The 12,795-nt window shown below is 38.8% G+C and overlaps 1 protein-coding gene across 1 annotated transcript in view; it reads left to right on the top strand.

The window, feature by feature from the left end:
* The window catches only part of HPSE2 (heparanase 2 (inactive)), a 603,312-nt gene that overhangs the window by 380,396 nt on the left and 210,121 nt on the right, over positions 1-12,795 (top strand). The window lies entirely within an intron of this gene.

Raw genomic sequence — 12,795 nt, 5'->3', positions numbered from 1 at the left:
TTCAACAGTTGAGAAAATCTGCACCTGTGACCTAAGAGAATCTACTTAGTCCTTAATTTCTAAATGTGAATAGATAGCCAAAGATCACAAGACATAAGAAGGAAACCTGTAGCATGAAAGAGAAAAACTTATATAAATAAATTAAAAAACTGACCCAAGAAGAATTCTAATTCAAGATCACAACTTTAAAAATAAAAACTGGTAGCTAGTATTCTTAGTAAGATATGGTAAGATATTCTACTTATAGAGTTAAAACACATTTCTATTAAAAAAAGGTAAAATCAGAACAAAAAGGTATTTTTTGAAACTAAATGTATAATTGCTGACATTAAGTCCAATAAAGGTTAGGCAATGATTTCTTAGATACAACACTAAAAGCATAAGTGATGAAAGAAAATGTTGATTAATTGGACCTCATCAAAATTAAGAACTTCTGTGCATCAAAGGACACCAACAAGCATATGAACAGACACAGAATGGGAGAAAATATTTGCAAGTTGTATAACTCATAGGGAACTTGTATCCAGAATATATATAAAGAACTCTTACGACTCTACCATAACAATAGCCTATTTTAAAAATGAGCAAAAGATATTTGAATAGACATTTCTCCAAAGAAGATATACAAATGGCCAATAAACACATGAATAGATGCTCAACATCATTAGTCATTAGGGAAATGCAAATCCAAATCACAATGAGATACCACTTCACATCTACTAGGATGGCTATAATCAAAAAGACATACAAGAGCAAATATTGGAAAGGATGTAGAGAAATTGGAGTCTCATACACTGCTAGGGGGAATGTAATATGGTGCAACTGCTTTGGAAAACAGTCTGGTAATTACTCAAAAGGTTAAACATAAAGTTACCATATGACTCAGCAATTCTGCTCCTAGGTATATACCCAAGAGAAATAAAAACACATGTCCACACAAAAACTTGTACACAAATATTCATAGTGGCATTATTTATAGTAGCCGAAAAGTAGAAACAATCCAAATGTCCATCAACTGATGAATGGATAAATAAAATGTGGTGTATCCATACAGTGGAATATGATTTGACAATAAAAAGGAATGAAGTACTGACGCATGTTACAAATGGACGAACCTTGAAAGCATTGTGCTAACTGAAAGAAACCAGTCACAAACAGCCACACATTGTGTGATTTTCTTTATATGAAATGTCCAGAACAGGCAAATCTGTAGAGACAGAAAGTAGATTATTGGTTGCTTAGAGCTGATGGAGATTGTGGGAAATGGAGAGTGACTACTTGTGGGTATGGGATTTCTTTTTGAAATTAAATATTTTAGAATTAGATTGTATTGATAGTTGTACAACTCTATAAATATAATAAAAACTATTAAATTGTACACTTAAATGGGTAGTTAAGATGGTATTAAATTATATCTCCAAAAAGCTGTTAAAAGAAAGAATCCAATAAATGAATTGGAGGATAAAATCAAGGAAATTTCTCATGTATAGAGCTTTAGACAGAGACAGAAGATTTGAGATAAAATATTACTGATATAGAGGATCAAGTCGGGATACCCAACAGCCATCTCATAGGAGATCCAAATCCAGAAAAAAGGAAGAAAATTATGGTTACAGAAAAGAATGAAAACTTTATCAATCTGTATAATGTAAAAGTAAAGAGACAGTTGATAGAAAAATAGGTGGTAGAAATGGAAAGAAGAAATAAGACATACAAAAGCTGATGTCCTCATATAGTATATGTAGCGTCAGAAAATATTGTCTAAACCATTGAAAAAATCGAGAGTTGGAGAGGAGGAGGCCCAGTAAACCAAGCACATGGAGTTAACTCTTGGTTATAATGACTTATGGTAGCATTTCCTCAAATGTGCTCTGGAGAATATCAGTTCTGCAGGATGTTAACAGTATGTGAAGGGGGAAAAAAAATAAAAGGTTCCATGGTCAAGTAAGTTTGAGAAATACTGGGACCCCTAAATTTACTGAAACACTTCCAAGCACCTTTAACACATTAGTTTACATTCTGAATCTCTAAGAAGAGGATTTAGCATGCAGAATTTCTTAAATTTATTTGATCAGAGTCTTATTTTCAAACAACATCTTGAGGACCTTGTGTTCCACTAACATGTTCGGATCACAGTGACTTGGAATATGAATGTTGCTTTGGGTGAGGGGGTGGCAGTAGAGCAAATGATAACAAAAGAATTGCAATTTGGAGAACTCAGAACCTGGACCACTTTAAATGCCTGGTTACTGGTCTATTTGCTTCCACTCTTGTCCTCTCCAATCCATTTACCACACAGTTGCCAGAAAATGTTTAACAAACACAATTCACATGATGTCAGTCACTTGCTAAAGACTCCTGATGACTTTTTATTGCTCTTAGAATAAAATTTAATCTCCTTGCTATATCATACAAGGCTCTACAGTGAATGATGTGGCTGTTGCCCAGCTCTTCATTCTTATCTTTTCCAGCTTTCCTTTTTTCTTACTTCACTGAGGCTTCACTGGCCTGGCACGTGCTAAACTTCTGTTTAATTGGGGTCTTCACATGTGCTCTTCTTTCTACCTAGTGTTCTTCTCTCTGTTTGCCACGTGACTGGTTTCTCCTCATCCATCAGAGACCTTCCTTGAATAAACTAGCTAAGTAACTCTCTATCAACAAACTCTGTTAGTTCTCTTTATGGCATTTATCACAATTTATAACTGCATATTTATTATTTGTTTATTTGTTGGTTATAGATTATAAATTCCATGAGGGTGGGAAGTATATCTACCAATGTATATGCAGTGCTGGCAAAAAGCCTAGTACATAGTAGGCACTCAAATTTGTTGAATGAATGAATGAAGAATGGAAGTTATCCTAACGTTCTACAGAGTTGCTAGTGGAATAGTCTAACCTGAACCTGTGTTAGAACAGAAAGCTAGACAGGGCCTTTAGCTCCCATGATGGCCCAGAGAGCTATGGAAAGCATTCTAATTTTGGCAAAGAGGATAAAAGCAGAAGAGGATTAGGAAGCAAATAATGGTCTTTTCCACCACAGCAGACCACATGATGTATGCTATATGCTCATACATCATGCTCATATATGGTCTACTAAACAGAAACAGAAAAATTGCCTTTTTATATCCAGAATTTCTATCTTTAGTTGTGCTTAATTACCAATACTTCTACTAAGTGCCTAATGCTGGTTTATAGATTCCACTTATACTCAAAGCATAGACAGCAATGAAGGCTGTGTGGACTCATAAGGATGAAAACTTCACTGTGTTCCTATACACAGGCCCTCATTATGACTTTTGTGGGCCCTAGGCATTTTTGAGTTCATGGGTTCCTTCCTCCATAAAGACATATTAAAACAACAGCCTTCTCTTTTCTGCTGTAGTGAGCCAATATAGCAGGATCAGGGAAAAAATAGCGGGATGGTGAAGAGCATGCACTTGGGAACTAGATGAGATCCAGGTTAGCTCTAGCTAGGTCCTCTTGAGGAATTATTTAATCTCTCTAAAACCTGAGTTTCCTCATCTGTAAAATAGGGCTAATGAAATTACCTATTTCTTAGACTTGTGGTGAAGTCAAATCAGAAACTGAATTTAAAGTGCTTACCACAGTTCCTGGCACAGATGACACAGATGACATAAAGAAATGTCAGCTACAATTTTTAAGAGAAGAAGTGTATTTAAAAGATGAAAAAGCAGGTTTTTTCTAACTGCTTTTTTGCATGTGACTCGATGTAGAATTGTGTGAGGACAGGAACTAGAAAGATTAGCTGCCATAATATGTCAGCGTAATAAGGGTGATCACAGCTCTACCCCCTGCCTGGAAACCGGCTTACATTCTCATTTGGAGTGGGAAGATGCACAGCTGGGGACAATTTGGTGCACTGAGTAATTATTACAATGTTGTTCCTAATAATTGTTCTGTTTTATTTCAACTGTGAAAGAGTTATTTGACTTGACCAAACAGCAGGAGGAGAGAACAATTTATTCCTCTTTCATGAGAAGAGAGTTTCCATCTCTGCCTCTAGAAGAAGGAAAGGCCTCCCAGCAGCTGTTCAGTGCTCATTAGCAAAGAAGCACTGGCTACTGCAATGGTCTGCTCCCTAGCTGAGAATTGTGTTAATGACTACTTACTTACAGACTTGCTTTCTTTTATTTTATTTTTTTCCTTATTAGAGAAACAGCCTAATTCTTTACCCAACCTCAAGGTTATCACTTATTGCCGTTACGATGAAGGATGTTTCTCTCTTCTTTTAATGTTATAGAAGTCAGATGGGGGTTAGAAAGAACACTGGAGCAGGAGGCTGGAGCGACATAGACTTAGATTTGAAACAGATGGTCTTGGGAAATATTCGTCCTCACTTTCTTTTTTCCATTTCTTTCCTCCCTTCCCTAGTCTACTTTCCCTTAGAACTCTACTTTCTCCTTCAAGAATGGCCCATCCTAACAGGTGCTGCTCAGATCAGAATCTGTCAAAAGTGTAGCCCATGGTCCTCCTGCGTAAAAGCACCTGGAGAGCTTCTTAAAAATGCTGCATGATTCTTAGGCTCCAGCCCAGACCTACCAAATGAGAATGTGTGGGAATGGGACCTAGATATTGGCATTTTGAATGCAGACCCCAAGGGATTCTTTGCACACCAAAGTATGAGAACCATCTCCCTGTAATATAGGCAGTGCAGGCTTTATTGTCTTTATTTTACAGATCAAGGAATGGAGGTGCACAGATGTTAAATTATTTACCAAGCTCACATTTATTGAGCTGTATGCTGGGCAGTACCATTGTTCCTTCATAAATGTTAACCTGTTAATCTTCACAAGCCCTTTGGGAAGTAGATGCTGTTCTCCCCATTTGTAATGGTTCAGGGAGGTTAAACAACTTAGCCAAGGTCACATGGCTGATAAGCTGTGGAGCCAGGTCTTAAATCAGCTATCTGTCTGACTTTTGGGCCCTTGCTATTTCTACTCTGTGGTGCTGTTTCCCTGAATCTTCATCTTTGAAGAAGTCACGGGAGCTAGCATACTAGAAAAAATATAATCCTTATCCACCTTAGTTCCACAGTGTTTGCTCTCATAAAGTCAGCTTCATACCAGGGCTTGAGCTTTTGAAAAGTTTGTTTTTCCCTGTGAAATTCATCATGACATCTCGATGCATCTTTTCTCCTTCCCACCAGGCTCCACAGCCAGGGCAAATCATATCACGTCAGTTATAGCCTTCTTTGCTTGAATCCAAGACTTTATGACTTCCTCAGCAGCATTTTAGACTGTCATAATGTGTCTCTCTTAATATTCCTCTAACCAGCACCTTCCAGGTCCAGCCATAGCCTTCCAGATCTATTTTAGCATCTTCTCTCATCATCCCTCATCCCCCTGCCATTTCTCTTCATTCTAATCAAACCAACCTATTTTGTCCTTTATGTAGTATTGTCTCACATCTGCCTCTATTTTGTTCCAGGCATTGTCCTATAGACTCCCTCCTGCCAACCACATTAGCAGAAAAATAGGCTTGATCTTGGGGGCCAGGTCCAGGTAATAGTGCCTGGCACCCTGTCTTGAGAAGGGTTCTTAGGCTAATTCTGAGAGTAGTGAGACAGTATTGAGATCTATTACCAATATCTACCATGGGCTCAGAAAAAAGGAGCAGCACCACTGATAGCACAAATTTACCATCTCTGCATGGTCGAAACAAGGGCTTTAGAGTCAGCACTGGGTTTGAATCTTAGCTCTGTAACTTATTACCTGGGTGATCTTGAGCACAGTTTATTCATCCATAAAATGAAAGTGATATTATCAACCTTATACATTATGTAAACTGCTTACCAAGTGCCTGTCAATCAGTAAATGGTAGCTAACTCAGTTTTTCCTTTCTTCATTCAAAATCTCCCTTAAATTAAACTTCATGGGTGTGACTTGTATGGGCAAGGGAGATTGGTTGAAGAGTCTCACCCATCTCAAGTCCCTGTATATGAAAAGTTCTATAGGGCCAGCCCCAGTGGTCTAGCAGTTAAGTTCAGCGTGTTCTGCTTTGGTGGTCTGAGTTTGGTTCCTGGGCACAGACCTACACAAGTTGTCTGGCATTGGCCGTGCTGTGGCAGCTGCTTACATACAAAAAGAGGAAGATTGGCAACAGATGTTAGCTCAGGGCAAATCTTCCTCAGGAAAGGAGCAAAAAATTTTTAAAAAGTTCTACAAATCTATCAAATTAAGGGAATTGTAAGCTGGAAGGGAAATCTAAATAGGGAACTGTACTAATCATTAAAGTTAATGTTCATATAGCTGTGCTATTTATCAGCCTACTGTGAATATAATATTATGTGTAAATAGAGGTAGGAAGAGAAAAGGAAGAGAGGGAGAAAGGAAGGGAAGATTCAAGGGAGAAAGAGAGAGAGAGAGAGACACAGAGAGAGATGTCAATATTTTATTTGTTCTATACAGCACCTAGTATAGCTCAATATATAAATTAACCATAGAAAAGTGGGTGGCTTTAGACCAAATAGAAGATGCCTGGTTTGCTGTAACCTAAGATGAATAATTTCCTCACAGGTTTTTCCTAGGCCTTTCTGTAGAATGGCTGTCACATCTTATTCATGTTAGTTATGCAACCAAAGATTCTCTTTGAGGATAAGGAAAGAAAGATCAGGCTGTTGCACTCTTACTGAAGTTTGTACTCATTTGGACATTCAGGTCCTTGTGAAGGATTTATCCTTTTTCCTGGGAGCAAAATTCAGAATCTCATTTTTAGAGTTGTACTCTGTGGTTCAGAAGTAGAAATCAAACCCCAAAGACCATGAATAAAGATGTGCCTTATAAGAGAGAGCTGTGATATGCCCTGGGAGAGAAGGCTCAACAATATTTCAGATACGTCATCTGTGCAGGTGGATAACAAAGGAAAGAAATTCTCCCAGATTTGGGGTCCCTTGGGGGAGGAAAGGAACTCTCACAATGAAAGGGGATATTTTGTTCTTTTCCATAGCAGCAGATTGTCTCCAATGGGAAAGAGCCCCTAATACTGAAAGGTCTGCCTGGCACTGGCCATTTTCCTCTGATACAGGTCCCTGCCCCTTCCCTCTCTTATCCTTCTTGCATGACTGGATGTCAGCATGAAGGCAGACACCTCTTGTTCTCTGAGATAGTCATCCAGGATTTCTGTCTTCATAATTCATGTATGGAGACATCCAACCCTGGAAAACCAAGGTCTTCCCCTCTTGTCGTTATTTACATGCTGGGTTATCTTTACTTGTATATTCATAGACCTAAATCTAGGGATTAGAATAGAAGTAGATGGTTGAAAATCCTTGGATAATACCAGACTCTAAACAGAATTTCACTTTCCCAGTGGTATTTCACTCCTGACAGCACTAGTCTGTGTGCATGTTATTCCACCTCTAATATTACTGTTGCTGAGCACTCTGCAGCTGTGTTGAAGTTATTCATTTATGTGGTTTGGGCCAGTTTCTGAGAAACAGGCAGAACTAGAGAGCAGAAGAATCCATCAATGTTAGATCTGAACAAAGAAAATTATGATCATTTTGGACTTGTCCTCGACAGTGCCAATATGGATATAAAAACAGAGTATAGCAATGAGATGCAAAGTAGAGATAGAGAGCCCAAATTTTCAGAGAAGGAACATGGGGGTAGGGAGAATACCCCCAAACTCACTGACTGTAATATCTATTTCTTGGAGTTTTGTCTAATCAGTTTCTTTTATGTGTAATTTCTGTGGTTGGTTTTTCTTTTTCTGGTTATTATTTTTTTTTCAATATTCTTCAAAGACTTCTGAAGACAGAATATTTGCCCCATTTTGGATGAGATTTTTTACACTTCTCAAAATACAAGGGTGTGTTGGTCATCTTGGTAGTGTTTGGAAATGCATATTTTGTTTGACGTTATTTGCAAATTAGATTTTTCCTCTTCAGAATAAGTGTAGAAATGCTCCCATATGTTTGAGGTTAGTCTCATCATTTTGCTAAGAGGAAAAAAGGAAGAATGTAGTTTCTAGCAATTTTCATGTGAACACATATCATATGATGGTGTTTTCTCAAAGTTGGCTAAAATAACTTTTCTGCTGCTTCATTGTACTACAAAAGTTAAGAAGATAATATCGTTTGTTTAAAAATATTAAATTGTGATTAAAATATTTTAAAAAATATAATGAAACTAAACTATATTTTACTCTTTTGATTTCTTATGCAAAATTAGATATTAGGTGAGGATCTGACTTGAAGCTTTTTTTTCCAAATAGCCACAAATCATATATTAAAAAACTTTTTCAGGGGCTGGCCCCGTGGCCGAGTGGTTAAGTTCGTGCGCTCCGCTGCAGGCGGCCCAGTGTTTCGTTAGTTTGAATCCTGGGCGCGGACATGGCACTGCTCATCAGACCACGCTGAGGCAGCGTCCCACATGCCACAACTAGAAGAACCCACAACGAAGAATACACAACTATGTACCGGGGGGGCTTTGGGGAGAAAAAGGAAAAAATAAAATCTTTAAAAAAAAAAAAAAAATTTTTCATATACTAAATTCTTTTTCATGTAATACATTCTTATGTATGAATTTTAAAAAATCTTTTCTGTTTAATAGATCTCCTTACTAATTCCTGAGCTGGGAAATTTTAATCATTATAAATTTTATGATATATTTTCATGAATGGTAGAGCAAATAAATGTCTTTAATTATTCCAACTTTTCAGAATTTTCCTGGCTTCTTCAGATGAATATTAGAATGATTTTGCAAAGTTTTAAAAATATCTGCTGGGTTCTTTTTTTAACCAGAATTTCATTATGCCCATAAATTTGTTTAGGAAGAATAATTGATTTTCCTATCTAGGATCATGGTAGATCTTTTCCTATACTCAATTTTCAAATATTTGTAAACTATATAATATTCTACATATGGGTCTGGTATATTTCATATTTAATTATTGATATTATAGATTTTCTTTGAGGGATATGGGTTAGGGGTATGGGGAGAAAACATTAGCATTACTTTAAATATTCCTAACTCTAGTTTTCCGATTCTTTTTATAATGCTGCTTTTGATAATGGGTGGTTATTTAAGGACTTAATTATCAACCTATAGCAGAACAAACTGTCTCATGCATGTGAGGGTCTCCAGATAGTAGTATCATAAAGAACCAGTCTCCAACTTCCAAGACACCATATTAGATGAGCTCTTAATTGCCTGTTTAGAGCCTTGTGGCCAGGCAGGGCACTGATGATGTTTCTTTTTCCTCCTAATTTTCTTGTGAATGCATAGCTGTTCATCAATGATGACTTATCTCAAGTTCTTCAAGGCATGTTCAGGAGGATTGGAATACATTCACCAACATCAGCATCAAAAGTCTGTTCCTGGGTTGCCCATCTTGGGCAATAGCATTACTGCAATTCAAACTTCAAGGTCCTTGTTTACACCCTCTCCCCCATTTAAACACCCCACCAAGCCCTCCTGAGAGCTCCAATAGTGTTTCTCAATTGTGTATTATTTTCTTTCTCACATTTCAAAGCCTCCCACCTCTCTGCAGTCACCTCCTGCCAGTTTGTCCTCACCAGTACCTTTCACCTTCACCATAGCCAGAATAAGCCTCCTAAAGCTCACATCTGATCCTGACATGCCCTCGCTTGTTTAAACACAGGATAAAATCCAACAAATATACATGAAGGAGGAGCTAGCTGTGTTTTACAATATTATGCTGGGTGCTAGTCATACAAAGATAAATAGGACCTGGACTTGTATCTAGTTTTTAAGGGATAAAGCCCAGACATGTTAGCATCACAGACTGTCAACTAGTGATCTGACCAGTCTGACCTCCTGCTACTCCCTTACCTGTCCCCTGACATCCACCCATGCTGGACTTCTGAGGACACACTCACCTTGACTCTTCCTTGCTTTGCTCAAGCTGTTCCTATGCCTGGCCTGCTCTTCATAGCAAAATCCTACCCTTCTGTCAATGCTAGATTCAAAGTCATGTACGATGTGAAGCTTTTCTCAATGCTTATCCCTCTTCTAACACCATAGAAGGTGAAGCTAACTGCACCCTTGTCTGCTATCCCACAGCAGTTAGTCTGTACCAGTAATGCAGCACATGAGACTCTGAGAGCTAATTGTCTCAACATCTATCTTCTTGGCTTTGCTGTAGTTGTCTTGTAGCAGAGGCCCTGAGTCGGTCACCTTTTGTATCTGCTCCAGCACATTGTCTTCCAAATAGACACTGAAATGCTCAAGTCTGTGAGAGGAAGCCAACAAGCAAAGAAGGTGCTTAGGACTGTTTTCTTTTTCTGATAAATATGGTAGTATTTTCTCAAGGCAAAAATTCAACTTACTTTTTGCATCTTAGAATTGTATTGTGCTTCTTGGCCTCAGTGAAAACAGCTTGGAGTCAGCATAGGATCCTGGAAAGGGGGTAGGATTTGGAATCAGAGAACTCAGTTTAGTCCACATTAGCTCTATGAATTTGAGCAGTTCACATAACCTCTTTGAGACTCAGCCTCCTCCACTATAAATTAGAAATATCTACCTACTGGGGTTGTTTTGAGGGTTATGTGAAATTGTACATATAAGAAGCTGTAAAACATTATATTATGAGAAAGCACTATAAATGTCAGTGTTTTTTTCATTATGGTTATTTTTATATGTAAATAGAGACAGTTCCACATAAAATATTTCTATTTCAGAGATTTTAGAAGTTACTTTGGAGGAGTAAAGCCCATGTAAATAAATTTTTCATGTATTTTATTTCTTTTTTAAGATGACACTTGTATCTAAATTTGTCTAGTTTTTCTAATTTCTAAAATATCCTGGGGAAGGGGTGCAAAATTTTATCTTCCTCTCTTTGTTTTTGGGTCACTCTACTTCTAAGATTAGCATCAGGTTTCCACTGCTCAGAGCACATACGTGGCAGGGATAGTATTTTGGAGACCAATCTGTTTTCTTTCTCACTGTATTTTTCCATCTTCTTCCTCTGCATTCAAGCAGGGAGCTGGTTGTGTGCTTATGGACTCAGGGCTAGCACATGGCAGGATGGAAAAGACAATGGACAAACCTTTCTGGCTTTTGAATTCCAAAGGGGGAATCCTTGGCATAGCGCCAGAAATAGTGAGAAGAGTGAAGCTACCCTTGCAGACTGAAGAGATTTTCCTGGACTAGGGAAAGGAGATGAGGAGAAGAGAGAAATCCATGGACTCCAAAAGTAGAGGGTACCTTTGTCTTACTTCCCAAGAAGTGCTGCTAGGAGGGGCGGAATGACCCTATAAAAATGGGCTCTTTGGGTGTCTGGAGATACAACTTCTCTAGCCAGTAGGGAAGTTAGTAATCTGTCTAATAGAAGCAATAACATCCACCTCACCAAGCAAAGCAATTTTGAGAATTATAAGAAATAATACATGTGAATGGCTAGTACTAAGTAGGTACTCAGTAAATGTTATATTCCCTCCAATTCCCACTGACATTTTGTCCTGCCCATCAAACCAATTCCATTCCTTGATCACGCTCATGCTCCATTTCCCATCTTCTTGCTCCTGGACTGCTGAATGATACTGGAGAAAAAAGCAAAACCATATAGACAAGGGCCAAGCTGCCTCCTCCTCCTCATGTGCTCCTTCTGCTATCTTCTACCTCCTCCTCCTCTCCTTTTCCGTTTCCTCCTCATCTTCTCCTGACCTCCTCCTTCTCCTTCTCTTCTCTCCCCGCTTCCCCTGTCTTCTTCCTCCTTCTCCTCCTTCTTCTCCTTCTCCCCCTTTTCTCTTCCCCTCTCTTCCTCCCTGTCTCCCTACTCTCCTTCCTTTTCATCTGCTTTTATAAACTTCACGCTGATGCTAAGCAACAGTCCTGGTATTCTCTATCTCTCGCCCAGTCCTGCAGAGACTCATCCGCTTTCACCATTGCGGTAGAGCAGAGCCTCTGTTTGGGCAGTGCACAGCAACCCCTTTGCCCATGTGTCTGCCTGGGAAGATTATGCTAGGGTAGGGCAGGGATAGGCCTTCCTGACAAAACACTGACTCCCTTCCTAGTGGAAGAGCCCTTTGTTATGAAGTACTGATTGAAGATTGTTTCTGTCTGAAGAAAAAATCCCCTCCAGAGTCTCAGGGTTGGAAGGACTATCTTAAAGACTGAGGAAGTTCCATTTGATTTCCTTGTCTGGGTGGTAACTCTCTCAAATAGTAACATTAACCATGACAGCACTGAGTACATGGCCTCAGAACATGTGGAGGGGAAGGAGGAGGCAAGTAGGTAAATTGAGTTGTTCACAGACTTGCAATTTATGATACTCTGTGGCATTGTGAGGCCTTGGACGCTTCCTCCTGGCCCTTTGGTTCTCCTGTAATCTCCAGGAGCACAGGAGGATGGGGAATTGCTAGTAAGACTTTGCTATGTGCTTTTCGGGTCTGGTTTCCCTCTTGGGCTGAGCATGCTTGTCAGACGACGCTTCTCTACTTAGCTGCTGCAGAAATGGTTAGCTTTCTCTATATGGTGCTTGGGTTTCTACACTCAGATAAGTGTGGCAGCCCATCATTTGGGAATATTTGATAGTGCTTTATATTTGTACCAATAAATTGTTTTTTCTTTTCCCATGGTCTCTTCAGAAGGAGAGGCCTGAGGTTTTTCAAAGGCATTTATTGTGTTGTCATCCTTGGGAAATATTATTGTTTATTTGTTTCCTAGTGGATCTCAGAGTCCTTAGAGAATAGAAAATGGAACAGATATGTTTTGATCATAGGGAAATCAATGTGGGAGCCATCAGGCATGGGCTGGGGAAGACAGATATAGGTAGAATGTCATATTGTGGTCTTGATTTCCAGATGGTGAA

The sequence above is a fragment of the Equus quagga genome, chromosome 2 (genome assembly GCF_021613505.1).
Source record: "Equus quagga isolate Etosha38 chromosome 2, UCLA_HA_Equagga_1.0, whole genome shotgun sequence".
In the NCBI taxonomy this organism is placed as follows: domain Eukaryota; kingdom Metazoa; phylum Chordata; class Mammalia; order Perissodactyla; family Equidae; genus Equus; species Equus quagga.
Note: the sequence above shows the minus strand (reverse complement) of the source record. Positions and strands in the feature narration are given on the sequence as shown.